Source organism: Bubalus bubalis, chromosome 2 (genome assembly GCF_019923935.1).
Source record: "Bubalus bubalis isolate 160015118507 breed Murrah chromosome 2, NDDB_SH_1, whole genome shotgun sequence".
In the NCBI taxonomy this organism is placed as follows: domain Eukaryota; kingdom Metazoa; phylum Chordata; class Mammalia; order Artiodactyla; family Bovidae; genus Bubalus; species Bubalus bubalis.
Genome location: NC_059158.1, coordinates 30617007 through 30640317, shown reverse-complemented (window position 1 = coordinate 30640317; position 23311 = coordinate 30617007). Strand labels below are relative to the sequence as shown.

The following is a 23311-nucleotide window of genomic DNA, read 5'->3' as shown; positions in this document are numbered from 1 at the left end:
TGTTCCTGTTGAATGAGGATGAATAGTTTTCCTGTTACAGGAATTTGGGGTAGGTCCCCATGGTACTGCAACAACAGACGTGACCTTGAAAGAACAAAAATCTAAGATCTAGAATGCATATAAAATTCAAATTTTCACAAAATAATGTAGCGGTCCTTCATGGTATATAGCTATCAGTACATTCGTTTTTAGATGCAGTCATTAAGTAACTGGGATTGCACCCAAAATGTGAAAAGTTAACTGACTGGCTATGTGAAGGCAAGTGAAGCAAGGTAAGCAGCAAACTTTGTTCAGTTGATCTTTTGTCTTTAGAAAGTAATTTTATTTATGGCTTTGCTTAAAGTGATCATTCTTAACATAAGCAGCTCAGAAACCAAAGCTAAGCTAGAAAGCACTTCACAAAACTCTTATATTTCATAAGTCAAAGGATTTTAAAAAGCAAGGTGCCAGATTTGCTGCTCGTATACTCTGCTATATGATCAAGGAGTGAATCTTCTGCAGTCTCTAGTCTATCAATTATATTCCTTTTTTATTATATTTTAAATCTTATCTTTTCATGTGAAAAATGCAATAAGTTGTATTAGAAAGTAACATTATTTGGTGGAGGGTGAAAGAGTGTTAGCTCTCTTTTTTTCTGGATGATATAAAACCTTTCTCAAAGAATTTAAGTTGGAATATTTATAGATACAGATTTTTAAATAAAATTTTAGATATATTTTATCTTTAATGACTTTTCCCTGCTTTGTGTGTGTATATGTGCATATTTAGAGGGGTGAAAGTTATTTCTGTATTGAAAAATAATGAAAATACTTCAGAAGTCCTTTAGTGAAAATGATCATTAATAAGGGTTGGTAATTAAATTATAAAATTTAGCTAATATGTGAAATTACATATAAATAGATATATATGTATTCTCTTTCCATAGTTCTGATCAGTTACCATGGTTTAATTAAATAATATCAATTTTACAAAAAAAAGTTTAAAGTTTCAATTACCTTGATAACTAGGAGAAATTCTATAAAAGTATACACTTCGCTGCTGGATCTTCACTCAATAGAAATTGCTTTTGAAAGGGCCCAGATGGTACACTTAGCAGACAAAAACTCCAAACCAACCATCATAATTATGTGCAAAAAGTTAAGAGAATCATGTCTGAGGAATTAAAGGAAGAGATGACAATATCTCACCAAATAGAGAATACCAATAAGGAAATAAAAAATAAGAAAAAAATAACAAATAGAAATTAATACAAGGGATGCAAACTTGGTTTCATATCTGAAAAGTGATTAATGATATGATATCATATGACAATCTCAATAGATTTGATATTTAACAAAATTATCATTATTTTATGCTAAAAATACTGGGCAATCTAAGAGTAATAGGGACTTCCTCAACCTGATAAAGGGCATCTGTGAAAACCCTACAGTAAACATCAGATTTAAAGGTGAAAAACCAAATACTTTTCTAAAAGTCAGGAATAAGTCAGACATTTACTCTTAACACTTCTATTTAACACTGTACTGGATGTTCTAGCCACAATGATTAGGTGAGAAATGGAAGAAACAAAACTAGCTTCATATGCAGATGACAATACATACAGAAATTCCTAAGGAATTCACAAAACAAATACAACTTTAATTAAAACTAAAAAGAGACTTCAGTAAGGCTTCAGAATACAAGACTAATACACACAAAAAATATGCTAGCAATTAAAAATTTGAAAATTAATTAACTCACTTATAATACTATTAAAATAAATAAAATATTTGGATCAAAGTCAGTAAGAGCAATGCATGATTGTACTCTGAAAACTACGAAATAATGTTACAAAATAAAGATTAAAATAAATGGCAAAAGATTCACATTCCTGGATAGGAGGTATCAATGTTGTTAAAATGGCAATAGTCCCCAAATTCAATCTACAGAGTCAACATAGTCTCTATGAATATCCTTGCTGGCATTCCTCACAAATTGATAAATTAATTCTAAAACTCGTATGAAAGTGCAAGGAGCCCAGAAAAGCTAAAATAATTTTGACAAAGAAAAATAATTTTGAAAGGCCCTTACTCAATGATTGCTAAGTCATGACAAAATTACAGTAAACAAAATAGTGTGATACTCTATACAAATATGACAGTATATAACACAGAGATCAATGGAAGAAAATTGAGAGTTTTGGAAATAAACCCTTACATTTAAGTTCAAATGATTTTTTAACAAGGGTGCCAAGACTATTCAATAGAGGAAGAATACTCTTTTCAACAAATGGTGTTGGGACAATTGATAACCATACGCAAAGTAATGAAGTTAGATTTCACAGCATGTGAAAACTCAACTCCAAATGAATCAGTGATATAAGTGTAAATCAAAGATATAAAGCTCTAAGAAAAAAAAAGTAGGAGTACATTTTTGTGACTTGGGGTTAGGCAAAATTTCTTAGGTTTGACACCAAAAGGATAAACAACAATAGAAAAATTAAGAGATAAATATGAAATAATCACAATTAAAACCTTACATGCTACAAATATGTGACTTATCTTTCATCAAGGAAGTGAAAAGATAAATCACAGATTAGGAGAAAATATTTGCAAATCATATATCTTGTGGGATTTATATCTATGCTATATAAAGACCCCTTTCACCTTGACAATAAAATAAAAAATAGCTTAATTTAAAAATGGGCAAAGGATTTGAATAGATATTTCTTCAAAGATGGTCTACAAATGGCCAAGAAGCACAATGACATTAACATTTGGGAAATGTGGATCAGAAGCACAGTAAAATACAGCTTTATACCCATTGTGTGTGTGTGTGTGTGTGTGTGTGTGTGTGTGTGTGTGAGTCACTCAGTCATGTCTGACTCTTTGCGACCCCATGGACCGTAGCCTGCCAGGCTCCTCCGCCCATGGGATTCTCCAGGCAAGAAAACTGGAGTGGATTGCCATTCCCTTCTCCAGGTCATACCCATTTGGATGCCTATAATAAAAGAGTTAGACAGTAAAAAGAGTGGGCAAGGATGTTAAATCAGACTCTTCATATATTGGTGATTGGGATTAACTATGCTGTGGCTACTTTACAGAACAGTTAGAATGTTCCCTTAAAAGGTTAAAAATAAAATTTTCATGTGAGCAATTCCACCATTAGTTATATATAAAGAGAACTGATGCGTATGTTCATATGAAATCTTGTACATGAATCAGTATAGCAGCATTATTCACAATAAAGAAGAATGGAAACACCTCAACTATCAACTGATGAATGAATAAACAAAATGTGGTATATCCATACCAAAGAATATTATTCAGCTTTAAAAAAGAAATCAAGTAATGCTAAATCCTACAACATGGATGGACTTTGGAAATATTATTCTAAGGTAAAGAAAATAGTCACAAGAAACTATATACTATATGATTCAATTTATATAGGGTGTCCATAATTTAAAGGCCATAGAGACACAAAGTATATTAGTTGTTGCCAGTGGCTGAGGACAGGGCATGTTGTGGAGGGTTCTGAGAAAAAGGGAAGTGAAGGATAATGGTTATATATTCATCTCTTAGGGGAGATGAATATATTTTAAAATTAGTGGTAATGCTTACATAACCTTGTAAATACACTGAAAAAGAACACATTGTATGCTTTATTTTTATTTAATTTTTTAAAGATTTTTTTTAATACGGACTATTTTTTTTAACTCCTTATTGAATTTGTTACAACATTGTTTCTGTTGTCTTATGTTTTGTTTTTTTTTGGCCTGAAGGTAATTGGGATCTTAGTTCTCCAATTAGGGATTGAAATTGCACTCCCTGAAGCGAAAGGTGGAAGTCTTAACCACTAGGGAAGGCCCCACATTGTATGCTTTAAATCAGCTAATTGTATGATATTAGAATTATATTTCAATGAAATTTAAAAAAATTGGACTGTGGTATTGATTTCATCATTGGTCCAAGACTTATTTAGAAGAGATTGTTTGTGTGTGTATGTGTGTGTGTGTGTGTGTGTGTGTTTTCAGTTTTTAAGTTGATATGATACTTATTTATTTCTGGGATTATATTGCTTTTGGGGCAAATAATACCATGCTCACTACCTTCACTTTTCATTGATTTTTTTGGTGATTATTTATTTAGGTTTATCAGGTTGATTTTTGTATCATGGACATTTGATTATAAGAGCATTCTTTTGGTATATGTAATATATATCTGGATATATATTTATTAGTTCAGTGAATCTCAGGATCAGCATCAAAATACACAAGTCACATTCTCATCAATTCTAATGACAAAGGTCTTGTTGCACTTGGTCTCTTTTTTAAATGAAATCTTTCTGAAATTCAAGTGGAATGTAGATTTAAATAATTACTCTATTAGGTCAACTTTATCAATAGTATTATTTGCCATACACATTGTCCACTTGATCTACTAATCACTGAGAAAGAAGTTATGTCAAATTTTCCTTCTCCTCTTTTGTTTGGCTGGAGATTTTCCATTTAAGATTTTTTAATAAAATTCCTAATCTGCTTGGGTCAGGCTCTTTCAGATTGGGGCTCATCTTGTTCTGTTTGAAATGTTTTTGATGATTAGATTTATTTCTCCATTTTCAAGTGAGAAGGTGAATTAAGGTGTTTCCCAATGGCTCAGTAATTTTTGTTTGGTGCTTTAATTTAAATTTGTGCCTGCACAGTTATCTATGGTATATGCTCCTTTTAGAACATACATGCCTCTAGATCTCAGTCATCTTATTTTGGATACCAGAAAAACAATGTTGCTTAACAACAGAACTTACTTTATCTCTGTGAGTGCTGACCTATGCCAATTTTCAGGAAGAAAGCAAATTTGATCCTTGTCTTCCACACAACTTACACACATGCTCCAACCTATGTTTTTACTTGATGCTATTGGAGTATGAATAATTTTCTCCCATTTCATTCTGAAAAACTTCCACTGGGCCCAGGAGCTTCAGAGGTATTTTATTTCTGTTATCAACTTTCAACTTGGTTGAAATAAGTTTTTAAAAAGTTTACTTTTTCTCATTTCTTTTATTTGGGGTTATAGTATGAGGTTTAAAATTTTCCTCACTTAAGCACAGATAGAATTGTATTCATTATTTTGAGATTTTCCTTCCATTTCATAGGCATTAAGAAGTAGGGAAGACTATCAAATGCATTTTTGTAGTTATTAATATCTCCACCATTAAGGATTGATGTCTTTTTGTTTTCTTTTGTTTAGATGTTTATTTGGATGAGATTCAAAAGGAAGAGGTTTGGACAAAAATGAGATAAACATTTGCAGTTTTGAAAAAAACATTTTCTGTCTGTTTGTATAAGTAACATATATGTTTGAAGCATTGGAACAATGACTCCCATCAGGACCTTGTGGAATAGTGAGGAAGGAGGATGAAGTAAATGATGTCAGAAGCTCCATCCAACAACTGACTAGAGTAAGGATTTTAGAAGACATGATGGAGAAAAACTAGCTAGAAGCAGTTTATTACAACTATTATTTACAATAGTCTGGTCATGATCTGAAAAAAAGGGGCAGAGGCCAGAGACATAGAGGAGGGGGATTATCAGGACTGGAGACCATTTGTACTGGGGTAACTGAAGAGGGGGAATAAGAAATAATCAACGTTCTAAGTGGGCAACTAGATGGACAATAGAGAAGACTGGAGAAGCGCAAGCTCGCAGCCTCAGAGGGCATTCAGGATGTCTGGAAGTGCTTTAAATTAACTTGATTGAATTTTTTCTTGCAAGTCAGAAATCTGTGCATATATTATGGATAAGTACAACTTTTAATTGAATTAAATGACTATTCCTGGCCCTTAAAGCAAGAGGAAACAACCAAGCCTGCCTTCTGCTTTCAGCAATTTTCTGTGCCCAAAGCTGAAAGCTAAGGGACAAAGAATTGTTCATAATTGAAGTGAGGAGATCCTGACTTCAGTGACCCTGATGCTGTAGCACTAAGGGGAACGATTTAAAAATTCTTTGGGGAAATGTTGATTTGCAATGTGGAGCTAATAAAGATGGACTAGAGTGTCCCCACATATTCTATGCAACAGTCATCCATTACCCCAGAATTTCCCCTAATTGTGTATACTTGGAAGACAGTCAGTGCTATTTTTACCCATTGATGCATTTCCCCCCCAGCTTCATTGTGATTCATTATGTGCTTTCCTTGGAGCAAATATAATTTGAGATTGAAATAGCCCTATTGGGAATGCTCACGTTAAGCATGAGCTATTTTTTGATATAGACTATCTGTTATAACTTAAATAGAGCACAGTTTTATGATCTTCACAGGCTTAAAGAGGCAGAAGACTTAACTGGAAGGACAAGTCACACAGGTAGACTAAAGTCTTGTGATGCAATAAGGCTGGATGGAGACCCCAGAAGGAGGTGCTTGTGTCTACTTTAGACAAACCATTCACTGTGGACTGAACAAGCCATATAGATTCTAAGGTGTCCTTTATTCTCTCCCCACTCACCTAAATCATATTATAAAGGCTCCAACTTAAGCACCGTTTACTCTGTGAAAACTATCTCTGTTGTCCCCCTCAAAGTGATGTTTGCTGCTGCTGCTGCTGCTAAGTCACTTCAGTAGTGTCCAACTCTGTGCGACCCCAGAGATGGCAGCCCACCAGGCTCCCCATCCCTGGGATTCTCCAGGCAAGAACACTGGAGTGGGTTGCCATTTCCTTCTCCAATGCATGAAAGTGAAAAGTGAAAGTGAAGTCGCTCAGTCGTGTTCGACTCCTGGTGACCCCATGGACTACAGCCCACTAGGCTCCTCCATCCATGGGATTTTCCAGGCAAGAGCACTGGAGTGGGGTGCCATTGCCTTCTCCTAAAGTGTTGTCTGTCTACCCTCAAATAAAAAAATATTTACTATTTGCCTCTCTCACCTGGTACTTGACAAAGGCTGACTTTTATTGGTGGTTAATGGGTTATGTTTGTTAATGGGTTATGTATGTACCTTAGGTTTCCTTAATGTGATGTTATTCATCAGTAGGACTTTAGGATCTCAGTTGCTTAAGGTACCTTAATCATAGCAGTTGCTTGATAAAACTTTTTTTGGTAGATGCTTACCACAAGAATGCAAATAACATTTAGTTTAACAAGAAATGCTTTCCATTTGCTTTACTACTAATGATGAGTGTGCTCTGAAAAAAAAAATCTTATGAAATTCTGAACAATTAAAATATACAGTTTATAGGGAATTTATGTATCTGTCCCTTCCATTAGTGAATATTTTAAGAGCAAGGACTGATTCTCACTCATCTAATTTCCTCTTACTAAGAAGATATTCATAATTTGAATGATCCTTAATTTCCTGCAACTTACAGTCTGTGTATGGGGGGATATAGATAACAACAATGGCAATAACAACACAACAATTTTTGCAGATTATTATTGTAAACAAACAAAACTATGCCAATTAACTTGTGTGGTTGGGGCAGGGGGTAAGTTTAGAAAGAAATGAGAATGTAAGTAATACGGGGAAGATGAAATGGTTGTGTTAAGGAGGCCTCTATGTAGAGGTGGTATTTAATTTAAAAACTATTGAGTGAGGAGTGAGCTGATGAAAACAGTAAGGGAAACCATACATAAGATATTAAAGACAAGTTAACATCAGAGCAAAGGGCATAGGTGAGGTTAGAAAACTGTACTTTCATTAGCATTTCATAGTCAAGGTACCTAAAAAATGTATCTTAAAAACATAATAATGGGAGTAAATCATTTACAAACATAGTGGCTAGCAAAAGCAGTTAGCAACTGTGGTTTGTTTTTTGTTTTGGGAGGGATAGTCAGTGTTGATTTTTTTTTTTAAATTTTGATTTATTTTTGAGCAGTCTTAGGTTCACAGCAAATTGAGAGGAAGATACTTAGAAATCTCCAATGTACTCTCTGCACCTACATGCACAGCCTCCTGTGTATCAGCACCCCCCACCAGACTGGTAAATTTGCCAGTTGAGGAAACTACATCGATAACCATTATCAGCCAGGGTCGACAGTTTACATTGAGGTTCACTCTTGGTATTTTTCATTCATTCTATGGGTTTGGATAAACATATAATGACACGTATTCACCATTATAACATCATACAGAGTATTTTTGTCACCAGCAAAGCCCATTAACAATTCCTGGGAAATAAAAATGGAATCTGAGTAATAAAATTAAAAGTCTAATTTTTTTTAAATTCTTTTCCTCCAAGTGGAGCCTAGTTTCACTGGCTCCCAGGAAACCGCCAGCAGGGGCCTTGCACCTGGCCTTTCAGACCAGAGTTCCTGGAGGGAAGCAGTCGCATGGACACCTCCGCTCTCAGGGCTCTGTGCAAAGGCGCTGTGCATGACACCTCCAACCCAGACACCAACAGTGCGCTGTGCGTGGAGCCTGCACTGGGCCCTGCAGTCTGGAGCCACGAGCAGCCCAGATGCACTGACCTTGGGAGAATGCCACCCCCACCTTGCTGACCAGAACCCTATAAAGCAATCCAGAAGCCCTGCCCACGACCTTTCTGGGGGACCCTGCATTCTAGAACTAACTTGGGCCTCTCTGCTCTTTGACAATAAGGCTTTTCTTTGTTTCTGAATCCGACTCCAGCCCCTCCTACTGACTCAAGCAACACCAGGCAGCAGACCTGTTTGTTGGGGCCTGACTCAGAAGGGTAAGTATTATTTTCACTGCCCTAAAAATCCTCTCTGCTCTACCTATTTATTCATCCCACCTCCCACAACCCCTGGAAACCACTAGTCTCTCTAGTTTCCACATTTCTGCCTTTTCCAGAATGTTATATAATTGCCATCATGCAGTATGCAGTTTTTTTCAGATTGGTTTTTTTCACTTTGTAATATACATTTAAGGTTCCCCCATGTCTTTTTGTGGTTCGGTAGTTCATTTCTTTTCAGTCAAATAAGGTTCCATTGTCTACATGCATCACAGTTTATTTATCCATTTATCTACTAAAGAACATTTTGGTTGCTTTTAAGTTTTAACAATTATGAACAAAGCTGCTATAAATACCCATGCCTAGGTTTTTGTATGAACATAGGTTTTCAATTTCTTTGAGTAAATACTGAGTTATTCAAAAGCTAGATCTTATGTTAAGAGAATGTTTGTTTTTTTTAAGAAAGGGGTATTGATGTTGGTTTCCTAGGAGATAGGATTGTACATGGGGAGAGCTGATTGAGATGTTTACTCTTTTTTTGTAATTCAGCCTTTAATAATATTTAATTAATTTCTCTCTTCTGGCCTCTCATCTCCACTCTGCGTGAAGTGTTCTTTCATCAAGTTTCACAAAGATTAGCAGGAGTCGTGTAATAAACTTTGTTTGTATATGGGGACTCAGATAATGGAGGCTAACCCAGTGGCTCAGCCCATATCAAAATCAAAACCTGAGTCAGCCTGGCCTTACAGGAAATACCTGTCAGAGAATCATACTATTCACAATCTCCAACTCATCTCTAGCCAACTTACTTTACCCTAGAAAATAGGACCTGCTAGACTTATAAGGAAATCCCTGACACCCTAGCCAATCATACTTTCTTTCTGAACTCCCTCTTCTAACTCTCTGAAAAACTCACTATTTCCCCAAACCCTTCAGCGATAGTGTATCACTGCTTGTGAGGCTTTGAGCTTTCCCTATCCTGGGAGTTTTTCCTGGAATAAAGAATATCAAATTTGTTACTAAATTGTTTTAGCTTTGTCAGTTGACACCTGTTTACCACCCCCTTCCTGGTTATCTCTGCCTTTCATTGTCTTTAACTACTTTATAATGCTGCTCATTATAGTAAGCTGATCATAGTGAAAATGATTCCTGTCCATTGGAATATAAATTGTCTATGGTGGAGATATAACTGATTACTTCCCTGTGGTTTTATAACTCTTTGCAAATTTGTTTTTTGATTGTCTACAATCAGAATTCTTTAAATTCTTTACATTATATTACATCATGATTTACATGTCCACTTATTATTTAATGAATTAAATAAAATCTTTGACTTTTTTATATTTTTATGAGATGAGAGTTATGAATTAAACTTATTAAATATCTTTTAATGGTGTTTTCTCACAATTTATTAATATTCTTACAACGTACATGTTTTACTTCATCATACTAACTTATTTATTTACAAAAACTTATTTTAAATTTGTTTTTGGTTTTTGAAGTCATTGTAGCTTTAAAACTGTATTAAGCATGATTCTTAAATATTTTAGTTAGCTACGAAATACCCATTTAAATCACACTGTAGCTAAACTTTATTAGTTTTTTAGATTAGGTTCAAGATCTTGGATATGGGAGGCAATATAATTGAGAAAGAAAGATGTAGAGAGAAAAATATAAATACTCTCTCCTTTTCTGGTAGGGAGGGGTAACCCCAAGCAAATTTTCAAATTGTAAGAGTTTGTTTTGGCAAACCTCACCTTCCTGTACTCATTCATTTTCTTCATACCATTCCTGGCAATTTATCCTTTTTTTTTTAGCAGTCACCAACACTCCAGCTTTAACACTCTGGCTTTTGTTGTTGTTGCTGCTGCTAAGTTTCAGAATGTATTCTAATTCAATCAACATTTATTTAAAGAGCAACATTAGAATAGCTACACATCCAAGATATAAATCTTTGCTTCAATTGCTTTTTTAATTCAATTTAAAGCTTTTTAAGTGTTTTAAAATTTTTGTAGACCACCCCTCCTCCCCGGCCAAAAAAAAAAAATAAACAAATCCAAGCACTTTACTAGCCTTTGGTCTGTCCTTTTGAGGCCTCTTGTACTTGTTCCCAGGATAATTTATATATTAAATATAAAATCTTTGCTAATGAGATCAGTTGCTCTTGTTAGTATTTCAGCATTTAGAAACTTGGAACAAAGTAATGTAAAAGCTGACTTGGGAGAAGATGCTCCCTATTTACAGTCCAGTTCACCCCAAAAAAATTATTTTCTGCTGCTCACCTTAAACTATGCCTGCTTTTAACTGAAATCATTCTTGACTGTTCTGTGCTTGCATGAACGGACAAACACTCAGCTGAATAAAAACGGTGACAGGTACAAAACCTGTAAAATTAACAAGACAGAAAATGCCATTAAGTTTTAATCCCTTTTAAGGACAGACAATTTCTTGGGAAACACCATGAAATAGTAAGTCATACTTTTAAAAACTCTTGTTTAACTTCATTTGCATCACGGTAACTTGCATGATATCCAGGGATGTCACATGACACAAGTGATGTAGGACAAACATAAATTTGGAAAACAGTATTTTAACAGGATGCTGTCAAGCAAAAGGCAGAATGGAACTGTACATAAACGCTACTCCAGTTGGTAAATGTCTTATTCATGGACATGGATCTGGGAGTACAGACTAACAATTCTGAGCCTACTTGTGTATATACTGGGAATGTCTGAAAGAATAAATGAATGGATGCTGTATGCTGAGGGGCTGATGAATGATCCAGATGTTGATACAGACATAATTGTGGAAATGTGTATAAAAATGGATTGGTAAGCACACATGCATTTTCTAGCTCTGTCTGTCAAGAAGGCCTAGGAGCAGTGACATCTAAGTAGCAACAAGCACCCTTGGTATTTCTGGGAAGGGGAAAATTTCCCCCTCAACCTTGCTTGAATTTTGTAGCTGGACAAATAATAGAATTGATAAAAGGAAGATTAACAGAATAAAAAAAAACAAATTTTAATTCATGTGCACAGAGGTCTTAAAGATATGGGACCTAAGAGGTGGCAAAATCAGGAAAATTTTATACTTTCTTAGGCAAAGCAGCAAGAAATTTTAGAGGAATTGACAGGACAAAGAAACTTGGGCTTTGGGTATTTAATCAGTAAGGAATTTAAATTTGGGCTTGGGTAGTAAATTAGTAAAGAAGAACCAAGGCTTGTTTGTACTGGCTTCCCTCAACACCCTGAATTCCCTATTGGTGATAAGGATGTTTGCCTACCTACGGGTACATGGAGTGCACCTTTTACATGAAAGATTTATTTCCTGCTTTCAGAGAAGCAGAGAGAAAGGTCAAAATTTCCTTCTTGCACTGGCCATTTCTAAGGAACTTTGATTCAAAACAATATGCCATTGAAGCATATTTTGGGGTGGTCTACCTTGGGCCCCAACAGCATCCAGATCTTGATTTCCTAAATGTCTCTTGAGAAACCTACATGCAGGTCAGGAAGCAACAGTTGGAACTGGACATGGAACAGACTGGTTCCAAATAGGAAAAGGAGTACGTCAAGGCTCTATATTGTCACCCTGATTATTTAACTTATATGCAGAGTACAACATGAGAAATGCTGGGCTGGAAGAAGCACAAGCTGGAATCAAGATTGCTGGGAGAAATATCAATAACCTCAGATATGCAGATGACACCACCCTTATGGCAGAAAGTGAAGAAGAACTAAAAAGCCTCTTGATGAAAGTAAAAGAGGAAAGTAAAAAAGTTGGCTTAAAGCTCAGCATTCAGAAAACGAAGATCATGGCATCTGGTCCCATCACTTCATGGGAAATAGATGGGGAAACAGGGGAAACAGTGTCAGACTTTATTTTGGGGGGTTCCAAAATCACTGCAGATGGTGATTGCAGCCATGAAATTAAAAGATGCTTACTCCTTGGAAGAAAAGTTATGACCAACCTAGCATATTAAAAAGCAGAGATATTACTTTGTCAACAAAGTTCCGCCTAGTCAAGGCTATGGTTTTTCCAGTGGTCATGTATGGATCTGAGAGTTGGACTGTGAAGAAAGCTGAGTGCTGAAGAATTGCTGCTTTTGAACCGTGGTATTGGAGAAGACTCTTGAGAGTCCCTTGGACTGCAAGAAGATCCAACCAGTCCATCCTAAAAGAGATCAGTCCTGGGTGTGCATTGGAATGACTGATGCTAAAGCTGAAACTCCAATACTTTGGCCACCTCATGTGAAGAGTTGACTCATTGGAAAAGACCCTGATGCTGAGAAAGATTGAGGGCAGGAGGAGAAGGGGACAACAGAGAATGAGATGGCTGGATGGCATCACTGACTCGATGGACATGAGTTTGGGTAAACTCCGGGAGTTGGTGATGGACAGGGAGGCCTGGCGTGCTGTGATTCATGGGGTCACAAAGAGTCGGACATGACTGAGTGACTAAACTGAACTGAACTGAATAACGCTTCAGGCTTCTTAAAGAAATGGCTGATTCAATGGCAGGAGCAGAGAAAATATCTGATGAATTTAGAATCTGGTAATTCCAGAAAGCAAAAAAGCTCTCAAAAAACAAAAGTACTTGCCATAGGGACTTAATAGTCAGTCTGAAACAAAACAAAAACTAAAGAACAAAACAAAACAAAAACCCCAACCAAACAAAGAGAAAACTCCTAATGGTCAAAGTTGAAGCAATTTGAGCAACAAAATAAATAATGTGGCATTAGATTATCATCCAGAGTACAAACTAAATATGCATGAATCCATACTGATATAAAAGAAGATTGCATAAATAAGTAAATGGGGAGAAGGAACAGATTTTTCCCACAGAAGAATTCCAAATAAAATAATTTAGATATTCTGCTCGCCAGGAGGTAGAACAGGCCTCTACAGCCCTCCTTCTACTTCCTTGAGTGTGGGCTGGACTTCGTCATTTGCTTCCATAGTAAATGGAATAAGAAGAAAGAAAATAATAGTAACTTTACAGTGGAGTAACTTGGCAAACCCACCTTAACCAAGTGACCAAGATCCATATCATCAGCGATACATCATCTTGCTAGCATGTACCTTCTAATGTGATAAAGTCCTTTTACAAAGCTAACTTTTGAACTTGAGGAGAGTAGAAAGGTTCCTTAGAGGGAGGTATATGTTTCCCTGTATATAAATTTGACAAAGTTTATTAAATGTGTTTCTCAAATATAATGTGGTTTATTTTTCAGCTAGATACTTTTTAATAAGTAATATTAAACTTTATAAACATAATTATTTGTTCACATATATTTCCCCAGTAATACTGTTATTGTTTTTAGATATTTAAGTACTTGTTACGAAGATATGCATATAATCGCAACATATTAATTCATTCATTAAACATATATATGGTGCTTCTTGTATTCCAAAAGCTCTTTTTATACTTTACGATTAAGTCATTTGATTCTTATAACTACCCTATGAATTAAAGACCATTTTTAGCCTTAATAACCTAACTTTTCTTGCATGCATCAATTTTTTCATAACATAACGCAAAAACCTAGTACAGGGATTTTATATTACTGAATTTTTATATTTTAGGCCACTATATAAAAACATGTAAACACCTGGGATTATGAAAAAAATCAATAAAAATAAAAATATTATTAAAGGAATAAGAAGTCATATACAGTCTTCATTTTAACACCATTTATCAGCAACTTGAACACCTTCAGCTCAGTCTAGGTATTGGCACACAAATGGTCCAACTCCATTAAAACTAGGATTAGGAAAAAACAATCTCTAGCATTTAAGAATTCTCATGTAAGTTTCTAATATTTTAGCACATTGCACAGTCAGCATTCTATTTGTTTGCGCTTCTCTAAAACCAAGGGGTTACCCTTTAAGAGTACAGTAAAGTCATACCAGACTAAAATATAATTTGTTTGCTTAATCTCAGAGCAGTCATTTTGTAAACCACCTTATTTCAGTGACTGTGGCTAAGATTATAAGGACAAACAAAACTTTCTAAATGTTATTGAGATCATTGTCTTCTAGAAATTACTATTTCTGAAAATATTGTTCTGTCAAAACAAAGTTTAATTTTCCTGACATCTTAAAAATAAACAATTAACAAATGCTTTTATTATAATTCTATGTTGTAAATTAAATGAGTTTCAGGAAGTCATAATTAATGATATAATTGTTTGCTGTATGTGGGAAGATATACTCACTGAAAATCTCTTCTTAGCAAACAAGGTAATTTTCTTTGAAAATGCAAACTACAGCGTGTAACAGGTTTTGGAAAGATTTTCTAATTTATAATGCAGGAAAAATGTTGCATTATCATTATTATTGCTTTTAATTGCTTCATAGTAATTAAAATTAGTTTACAGATACTGCACACATAGGATACTGAAGAGAGATCTGGGGGGAAAATAGTGTAAAATCTGGCTCAATTATGACCTAGTCTTTGACAAGTGACTTTATAAACTGCTCTTAGGTGACATGCATGGTTAGTCACTCAGCTGTGTCTGACTCTTTGTGACCACATGAACTGTAGCCCGTCAGGCTCCTCTGTCCATGGGATTTTCCAGGCAAGAATACTGGAGTTGGTTGCCATTCCCTTATCCAGGGATCTTCCCAAGCCAGGGATCGAACCCAGGCTTCCTGCATTGCAGGCAGATTCTTTACCATCTGAACCACCGGCAATGACCCTATGGTGACGTATGTGTTTCTAAAAAGTCATGACTTTATACAAATTGACACACTAAAAACCACAGGGCTTAGAGGAAAATTGGGGCTGGGGCATAACACTCAAAATTTTAGTCAGGGACACATTAGACACAAAGGTAAGAACCTGATTAAAATACTTGCACAGTTTTACACATATTAAGTTGTTAATAAATACATATGTGGTCCAATGCATATGGGAAAAAACTTTAAATTCTCATGTGGAATTAGACATCAAAAGGGTTGCAGCTTTTGTTAATGTGAAGTGATGGAAGAAGAGTCATCTAAAATAGGAAAGAAAGTTGTAATCCCGGATGTGGGTGGGTGTAGTTCATAGCACATAACCCAGGCAATGGGCTGCACTGGGTGGTAGGTATTTGAAGTCTGTGTGTTTTGTGCGTTCTTGCATGGCTTTGTTCAGCTAAGTGCAGTTTTCTGCATACTCCCACTGTTTCCCATAGATGAAATCATATAAGCAAAGCAAATCTACTTTGTCCTCAAATTGCTTCTTAATATATCAATCAAGTTGGAAAACATTTGGGTTTTCAACCGCGGTATTACAAGAGAACTGACTGTAAATGTTAGTGGACTGCAGTGTTATTGAATTTCAGTTCAGGCTGAACTTTTAAATTCCTCTAGGAATCCTCACTGGCATTAACTGCGGCAGTTTCAACCTTGTTTTGCTGCTGCTGCTGCTGCTGCTGCTAAGTCATTTCAGTCGTGTCCGACTCTGTGCGACCCCAGAGATGGCAGCCCACCAGGCCCCCCCCATCCCTGGGATTCTCCAGGCAAGAACACTGGAGTGGGTTGCCATTTCCTTCTCCAATGCATGAAAGTGAAAAGTGAAAGTGAAGTCGCTCAGTCGTGTCTGACTCTTAGCGACCCCATGGACTGCCCCCTACCAGGCTCCTCCATCCATGGGATTTTCCAGGCAAGAGTACTGGAGTGGGGTGCCATTGCCTTCTCCAGAATCTTGTTTTAAGTCCGAATATTTTTGCCATCAGTTTGTGTATCTGTTCAGTACTCTGCTGTTTTATTTCTGTTTCTATCCATGGTGGCTTGTTATAACCTCAGAGCAGTGAAGAAAAAATATGTGACTGTATAACAGCGGTAGAGATCAGGCAATCCCCTTAAGTATATTTGGCATTGCTCTATCTTTAAGCAATTTGCCCAACCTGTATAATTACACCGCCTCTGCTGGGCAAGGGTTTTTCCTAATACAGCATCAGTGGACTGTGTGGGTCTGAATGTTGGCGCAAGCTCAGCGTATTTCATCAACACAGTGATTTCCTTGGAGGTGTGCCATCATAAAGATATCAAAACATCAAGAAGCAGAAACATGCTTTCACTGTTACAGCAAAATGGAGAAAATTCATTTAAAGGAGTCCTTAATCTAGAATTAAACTTTTGTCTAAAATGCCTTTCCTTCCCCTTGACCTAATGTTACCTGCTCTTTGAAGCCTCATTGTCCTGCTTCCTCCAATAATTCTTGAGATGCTTCTCCCACACTCACTGTGTTCACACAACCCACCTGATCCAATAGATCTGTTTGTTGGTTCAGCCATGTGCCCTTCGAAGCCCTGGTGTCCCAACAGACCTCCCTTTTCAGGGGTTGTAGAGAGCTCCACAGAAGGCACACCTACCTATGGCAGAACCTCAGCCTTCCTGTCCACAGTGACCCTTGGTTGATTAGCTCTTTTCATGACCCAAAAGTGAAAGTGAAAGTCAAGTCTGACTGCCACCCCATGAACTGTAGCGCACTGGTCTTTTCTGTCCATGGGATTTTCCAGGCAAGAATACTGGAGTGGTTTGCCATTTCCTCCCAATCCAGGGATAGAACCCAGGTCTCCTGTATTTCAGGCAGATTCTTTACCCTCTGAGCCACCAGAAAAGCCCTTCCATGACCCGAGGTAGGAGTCAGTTTTTCTTTAGGTGTTTACCTTCCACAATTTGTTCTTTTCTCAGCTGATATGTTGGCTTTGGAACTAAAAGAGAGCCGCCAAAGTTAATTTATTTACTAGATACTCACTCTCAGTATATACTGTAAAGAATCTTAAAAGTCTCCTCTGCCAAATGCTTGTCAAGCTTAGACATAAATATTTTTGCTAATGAGGAACTCACTACTTGTTGAGCAGCTCATTTAGCATGTAGACGTTTTCACAAAGTTCTTCTTAATATGGCACTGATCTCTTCAGAGTATGTAACAATGCCAATTCCCTCCTTCTAAAATCCCCAGAATAACACAAATTTTTGTCTCCATGAAAACCTCTAAAATATATCAAGAAATCTGACTTTCTCCACCAATTCTGAGTTCTTTTTTTTTCCTCTTCATGTTCATTTCCCTAAACTGATCCTCAAAAACACAGGCATAAATCTTTTCAATGCTTGTTTCTTTGAATTTTGAATTTTGTCTATTTCATTTTTAGGCCACAGCATCCAAAATTGTTTCCAAAGGTTGTTTTTTGTTTGTTTTGATCATTCACAATACTTTAGTTCAGTTTAGTTCAGTCGCTCAGTCATGTCCAACTCTTTGTGACCCCATGAATCACAGCATGCCAGACCTCCCTGTCCATCACCAACTCCCGGAGTTTACCCAAACTCTTGTCCATCGAGTTGGTGATGCTATGCAGCCATCTCATCCTCTGTCGTCCCCTTCTCCTCCTGCCCCCAATCCCTCCTAGCATCAGAGTCTTTTCCAATGAGTCAGCTCTTCGCATGAGGTGGCCAACGTATTGGAGTTTCAGCTGTAGTTTCAGTCCTTCCAATGAACACCCAGGACTGATCTCCTTTAGGATGGACTGGGTTGATCTCCTTGCAGTCCAAGGGACTCTCAAGAGTCTTCTCCAACACCATAGTTCAAAAGCATCAATTCTTCGGTGCTCAGCTTTCTTCACAGTCCAACTCTCACATCCATACATGACTACTGGAAAAACCATAGCCTTGACTAGACAGACCTTTGTTGGCAAAGTAATGTCTCTGCTTTTGAATATGCTGTCTAGGTTGGTCATAACTTTTCTTCCAAGGAGTAAGCGCCTTAATTTCATGGCTGCAATCACCATCTGCAGTGATTTTGGAACCCCCCAAAATAAAGTCTGACACTGTTTCCACTGTTTTCCCATCTATTTGCCATGAAGTGATGAGACCAGATGCCGTGATCTTCGTTTTCTGAATGTTGAGCTTTAAGCCAACTTTTTCACTCTCCTCTTTCACTTTCATCAAGAGGCTTTTTAGTTCCTCTTCACCTTCTGCCATAAGGGTGGTGTCATCTGCATATCTGAGGTTATTGATATTTGCCCTGGCAATCTTGATTCCAGCTTGTGCTTCTTCCAGCCCAGCTTTTCTCATGATGTACTCTGCATATGGGCTTCTCTTGTGGCTCAACTGGTAAAGAATCTGCCAGCAATGCGGGAGACCTGGGTTCAATCCCTGGGTTGGGAATATACCCTGAAGAAGGGAAAGGCTACCCACTCCAGTACTCTGTCCTGGAGAATTACATAGACTGTATAGTCCATGTGGTTGCAAACAGGTGGACACGACAGAGCAACTTTTACAAATTTGCATAAGATTGTCAGGGAACTTCCATTCCTTGCTTTTAGATAATTCTACAAACTCTGCATGCTTATAATCAATTTTCCTTGCAACTTTCTTTCTATTTTTATTCAACTAAGAAAAGACTAATCTTAAATGCCTATTAAAAGTTAGAATTGGTAAACCCATCAAATGACTCTTAAAGTGTGATAATTTAGTTATATAGACTATGAAGATGTTACAAGTAATTTTGCTGCATGAAGAGAAGCCATAGACACACACATCCATATGTAGCATGTAGTCCAATTTCTTGAGTCTGTGGCAACCTGAAATCTAGCTCAGTTCAATGAAAAGTCAACAAGTTCTCACCAAAATCAAATGTAGTGTCTAAACATGTTTGTCATTCAGTAATTTACCTCTCTCACATAATTTACCCCACTATTTACCAGCCATTCAAAAACCCAAATACGTTCAAATTTCTCTGATTGATATTTTATACTTGTTTCCATGCTAGTATATCTCTACTGACAAAAGAGAGAAACATTCTTCAGGCATAATCTGAACAGAACTGAAGAGAAGAAATCACTAGGAAAATAAAATTATATTTGAGTAGAACACCAGACTGTTAGAGAAGAGAGATAAGTTGGAAAGCCAGTAGCATTGAGAAAAGCTGTAAGAGAGAAAAAAATATTCAACTTTTTGAATAGAAAAATATGACAGCATTGAACAATAATTACTTGCATCTCTATTCACTCAGAAAAGAATTAACTAAATTTTTTTGTCTGAAGATATCACATAAAATGATCATCTTAAAAAGAGAGACATTTACCCCAAATTGATCATCACATGAAGTCAAGTTAGCTTCTTTTAAAACAACTTGTACTTGCCTATTATGAAGAGAATTACCACCAGACATATTGACTTGCCCCAGATAACACATGTGTGATTGAGTTCTAATGGTTGACTTGCTGATTTACCTGTTTTTCATTAACTAGCAGGATAATCCAGGCTTACTTGCCTCATAGTTGCAGAATTCCCAGGGTCAGGGGACGAGGGAACGCTCCAATGTACAAACACTTTCCAGTCTGTGTTGGCTCATATTTCCTATTGCTCCACTGACCAAAAAGGGCAACATGGTCAACCCATATGTAGACGGGGTGGTTCAGGAGATAGACCCTACTTCCTGGTGGAAGGAAAGAATTTGCAATATGTTTTGCAGTCTATAAAATCAAATTGACCTAGTGCCGTTTATCAAAGGGACTTTCCTTTCGCTACCATCCCTCAGATTTGTTTTCCCCTAAAGCAAATATGCATGTGTATATGGTTATCATGTTATCTTTATTTAAAAAAAAATTGTAGGTTGCTATATGTCCCATTATCATTCATTATATTGATTATTTCACACTCAACTTTCTTTTAATCCATCTCATGGTTGTCTCATCAATTTTATTAGTCTTTCTGATAATCAGCTTTTAACTATCATGTGTGAATATAGATTATTTTTTCCATTTCTACACTTTTTTGTTAACATTTAATTTCTTCTGCTTTCTTTGAGTTTAATTTTCTGGCTCTTTTTTCCCTAATGTTTTTCCTAATTATAACTATACCTATTAGTGTACTCCAGTACTTTGGCTACCTCATGCGAAAAGTTGCCTCATTGGAAAAGACTCTGATGCTGGGAGGGATTGAGGGCAGGAGGAGAAGGGGACGACAGAGGATGAGATGGCTGGATGGCATCACCCACTCAATGGATGTGAGTTTGAGTGAACTCCGGCAGTTGGTGACTGACAGGGAGGCCTGGTGTGCTGTGATTCATGGGGTCGCAAAGAGTCGGACACGACTGAGCGACTGAACTGAACTGATGCTATGCTATCATAATGAACACCCTCCTTGCTTAAAATAATGCAGTTTTATTTTTCCCTATAACTTTATGTCTCTCATGGTTCAACCAAGGCTTTCTTCTTCAAAATCATTATTCACACTCTGTGCCACTGGAGGGTCAGCATATTATAACTGTAAATTCTACCTTTTCCTTAAGATATTCGCATTTTTACTGAGGTCAGAGCCTTCACCAAAATTTGTGAATGCATACCTGTAAAATTTCAAATATCAGGAAAGATTCAAGGTAATGAGGTCAGAAATTTCCTTGGATGCTCGAAAATATCTTTTGATTGGAGCATTCCATATACTGCTTGTACAAGTTTGTTTTATTTATTTATTTTTTGGACTATTTTTTATGGAGAATTTTAGATGGCAAGTACTTGGATTTTTATTTCCTATGTGTTATGCCAGAGGCCTAGCAGTAGATTTCTGCCCCTGAGAAAATGCCAGCAATACTCTGCTCCCTGAGATTTACAAGGAAAGTATTTCAGAAATGGTAAAACACATAGACAGCATTTTTCAGAACCACTGTGTGAGTCCCTAGGGCACATTTTCAGAGGCTTGTGAGCCTGACAACTCTGCTGTGAGGGGACTCTAATTTACAGAATTTTAGGTACTACCCAAATGCCTGAAGGGGCATGGCCTACATAAGATGGAATTTGAAGGCTGTAAATTAGTTTTAACAAAGTATATAAGATTGCTGAATCCGGTATTCTCTACATATTGCAAAATTAATGCTTTGGGGATTTCTTTTAAGCTTGGATAAAGCTGGACGGAGATTGTATTTTCTTTTATGCAGGGCGTCATTATAACAATTACTTTTGTTCCAAGTTGTCTGGAGGGAGAAATTGAAGCTTAGGGGTATGTTCCAGTCCATTAGGCAGTTTGAAGTTCTTGCTGGGACACAAGATTCAACTCTCAGATTTTACACTCTGTATGAGTTACTAGAATCACTTTCCAGGTGTGGCTACCTAGACAATATATTCCAGCTTCAATTAATATATATATATTTATAAATATACACACACACACACACACACACATACATGTAAATATATCAGGTCTTAATGCATCCTTTAGTTTGACTAAACTATTTTTTAAAGACTATAGGCCAATAATAGATGTTCTTTTTCTTAGAACATCTACTTTAGAAAATTTTCAACTGCAAATTCTTTCTCTGCTTCTTTAAGATGTAAACCTTCTCCCAGCTTCTTGCCAGTTTTACAGCCTAGGGATCTCTTCCTATAAGGACTTGGGAACCATCCTTTTGAAATGTGATTATCGAGAAAGACAAGACCCCTTTCTCCCAAACTCTGTGAGAAGGTAGGAGCCAAAATTCCATAGGGAACAATAAGAAAAAACAGGTAGCCTCTTCACATTGATCAGCCTCCAGTAGTTTTCCACTAGTTCACTCTGATGCTTTTTGTTTTAGGGGGTTGAATTAAATATATTTTTTTTATTGCAGTGGTCTTGGGAAAAGTTTCACTTGCCTGCTTATGCCTGCTTAACTTTTCTATTGCAATTTTTCTTTGACATAACTCATTTCTATTGTATATGATTGCAATCTTCTGAGGTGGTAAAATAGAAAATCACCAGTCTCTTTACTACCTGGTCACAGAGATGTATACAAAAGCAAAAATATTTTGTGTGTGTGTGTGTGTGTGTGTAGCAAAGTAGATGACTTTGGGTCTGGGTTCAAAGTCACCATTGTTCGAATTTGTCACACAGTCATCCTATCTGATACATACCAGCTTACTTTTCTTGGCAATGGAGCCAGACTTGGGCTTGAGCAGATTTTTTTGTGTGCATTGCTAAATGACTTAGGTACATTGTTGTCAGATTATGTTTGCATGTTTTGGAGGGTAGTGGCCTATTTTAACTGTTTTCAGATTTCACTCAAACTTCACATTGATGTTGTTCTTTAGTCACTAATTCATGTCCAGCTCTTTTGTGACACTTTGGACTCTAACCCGTCAGCCTCCTCTTTCCATAGGATTTCCCAGGCAAAAATACTCGAGTGGGTTGCCATTTCCTTTTCCAGGTAAACTTCTTGACCCAGAAACAAACCTAAGTCTCCTCCATTGGCAGACAGATTCTTTACCACCGAACCAGCAGGGAAGCCCAAACTTTATGTTAGATATTCACTAAGATTTTTCAGTCAATGAATAATGGAAAATTCCATTCAGTGCATCTCACTTTTCAAACTGGAGGTTCAAATGTTGGACAAAATATTGAAGGATCATATCTCAGGCAGCAAACTCATTGTATGCATTTTCCTGTCAAGGAAATCTGTATTTCCAAACTTTTTTTTTATATCCTTTAGCCAAACCAGCAGATCTCTCTACCTGCTTATAGAAATCTCTGCTGATCTTGACCCATAAAATTTCTAGTAAATTTAGGAAGTTTGTGCTGCTTCCCACTCACTTAGTGTACACACTTATTATACAAATACTTCAACATTTGGGTAGATTAGATGATGATTGATTAATAAGATTTATTAGTTATTTATATTAGGACTGCTTCATGTC

General features: G+C 36.6%; 1 long non-coding RNA gene across 1 annotated transcript in view; it reads left to right on the top strand.

The window, feature by feature from the left end:
- The first annotated feature begins 8237 nt into the window (after positions 1-8237).
- Positions 8238-23311, top strand: part of LOC123464749 — a 52874-nt gene continuing 37800 nt past the window's right edge. The window contains exon 1 of the long non-coding RNA XR_006639768.1: positions 8238-8661. This is a non-coding gene — a long non-coding RNA (uncharacterized LOC123464749). The remainder of the gene's footprint in view (positions 8662-23311) is intronic.